Source organism: Lactuca virosa, chromosome 4, assembly GCF_052849685.1.
Source record: "Lactuca virosa cultivar CGN04683 chromosome 4, Lactuca_virosa_CGN04683_v6, whole genome shotgun sequence".
Lineage (NCBI taxonomy): Eukaryota > Viridiplantae > Streptophyta > Magnoliopsida > Asterales > Asteraceae > Lactuca > Lactuca virosa.
In genome coordinates this window covers 509,174,821-509,177,381 of record NC_136429.1, presented here as the reverse complement: position 1 = coordinate 509,177,381, position 2,561 = coordinate 509,174,821, and the positions used below count along the sequence as shown (strand labels likewise).

The following is a 2,561-nucleotide window of genomic DNA, read 5'->3' as shown; positions in this document are numbered from 1 at the left end:
AGTTAATACAAGCACTAGGTTTGCCTATGGAGATGATTGATTGCTGCTGGTATGGATGTATGATATATTGGATGCGAGACAAAGATCTTTATCGGATGCATGTGACTTATGACTTATGACGTATGACATATGACGTATGATTTAGGTCTTAAGGCCTATGACATATGATATATACTAGGACATATGTTTGATGTCTTATGGTTTAGATATTAGGGATTAAGGCTTATAACTTAAGGCATATTCAATGTTGCAAAACTCATTTGGTGTTACAGAGTGGCCGACTAACGAGTATTCGAAACGTTTTTTTTTTTTATCATTTTTGTCTCGGTTTAACATAATAACTATAATGCTCTTATAACCAATGTATTAATTTTTTTGGAATTATTTATTATTAATTTACTGAAAATTTATTTGATAATATATGTTAAATTGTCAATCATAAACTTTGAGAGTTTGAGAATTTTAGTAGTTATACAAAATTTTGAAATTAAATTAGATAATTCACGTTGCCGATCTTGTTTTCATTTCCCATTCGAAGTAGTTATACAAAATTTAAATTAGATAATTCACGTTACCGCTCTCGTTTTCATTTCGCCCTTCCCAGTTTCAAAGCCCTCTCCTTTTTAAACCTAATTCAACTTTGGTACACACCTGATACACTCTTCCCTCTCTTATTTACCCTGTATCTTCTATCTAACCTAAAAGCAACCGCCGACCATACGCATTGTCGATCCAAACACCATCGTCGGCCACTCACGACGATGACGACCTCTAATCTCACACAACCGACTCGTCTGCCACTAACATCGAGGACGTCCACACCACGACGCATGAGAAACCATGCCGCCTTTCCACATGCTTAACTTTCGATTGGAAGGTCAAAGTTGTAGTCTTTTCGTTTTGAGGTTATTTTATTTTTGAATTCTCTTATTTTGATATGGCGGAGTTCGATTTCCTCTTATTCTCATTCTAATTGTATTTTTTCAGCGTGATTTTGTGGATTGTTGCCTATTATGTTTGAGTTTGATCACAGTAGGAACTACAGAGGACCTATTGAGTGAAAATTGAGTTTCCTTTTGATCCCCAACTCTACTGCAATGTCATGCTCCATTAGTTGTTAATTGAAAATTTTGCTGAAAGGAAAGTGAACAAGGATGTAAAAAGGAAAAAAAAACCTTGGTAAATCATTTAAACATCGGTATAGTTTATATTTCTATGAAATCTTTAAACTTCTATGACCATTTGGTACCCATTTTTTTCAAACATTCTATGTTTTCGCATATGTGTAGGGATATGCTAACAGATGACATGTTTTAGGAACTCAATTACTAAAAGTACTTTTTAAAAGATTAAATGCAATTGGATATGCTAACAGATGACACTTGTAGGGATATGCTAACAAAAGACATGTTTTAGGAACTCAATTAGTAAAGCTACTTTTTCAAAAATTAAATGCAATTGGATTTTGATTCAGGTAGTTCTTATTAATATTGCTTTTGCTTTCACGCATCCATCTTCTTTCACATGGTTTACTAACAGGTAAGTTATCATGCATATGTGAAGCATCATGTATTTTCCGTTTCCTGGACTTCTGATTACAATTCTTCATTTGGGAAATATATAATTTAGCAGAGGAAAGAAAATGGAATCTTTTCAATATATGATTATCTGAAGTTTTAGATAATCCGGATATGGATTTGGGTGCTTTTGGATTGAATGGGTATTTTCATCCAGAGTCATGTAGATACATGTGGATGTATTGCCAAGAATCATATTATGTTATATGGTTTCCATTTAGCATATTGTGTCGTATCATTTTCTGTGTTGATAAATCTATATGTTGCAGGATTGCTGAAAAATCACAAGTTTATACTCAACCTGCTTACATGAGTCAACTTGGAGTTATTATACTTCTTATATTTTGTGAATTTGCATGATTTTATTGATTTGTTACAATTGCAATGTCTGGTGTTGGGTATTGATGATGAGAATTGGCTTAAACTCTTCAAATGTGATCCAATAAGCCTCTTTCAGAAAAAAATGATGAATTAGAAGAACCGAGAGAGCTTGTGAGGAAAAAAAGAGCAAAACGGAGAACTGAAGGCATGATGAAGGCAAAAGATGAACAACACACCACAAAATGCGAACAACTTGAACATCAACTACAATCGGCTATGGCGGTTACGAACACTTGTAAATAACTGCAAAAGTAGTAGATCATAGAGTGTTGATTTGTTTCCCGCAAAGTTTTTATTTTGAATTAGGTTACTTTTCATTTCCATGTAATAAATATTTCTTACTAATTTTATGGTATAAATATTATTTTATTTTTTGTTATTTTTGTTTTTATATATTCGTACAAAATAATTAGGAATTAATTTGTAAATTAATTATCCATCCGTAGCTATTTATCTTTGCAACGAAAATATTCCTACAAAATGTGTCTATGGATAGTGCTACGGAAATGTGGCAACAAACTTTGTTACGGAAGCATGTCTACGTAATTTGCTATGGAATCTGCTATAAGTATATACCACATATTTTGCTATGGAACCAACACC

General features: G+C 32.8%; 1 long non-coding RNA gene across 1 annotated transcript; it reads left to right on the top strand.

Moving 5' to 3' along the window:
* The first annotated feature begins 573 nt into the window (after positions 1-573).
* LOC145109385 (uncharacterized) lies at positions 574-2,337 on the top strand. Its single transcript, XR_013708996.1, has 2 exons — positions 574-905; positions 988-2,337. It is a non-coding gene; the product is annotated as an uncharacterized LOC145109385 (long non-coding RNA).
* Positions 2,338-2,561: the final 224 nt, after the last annotated feature.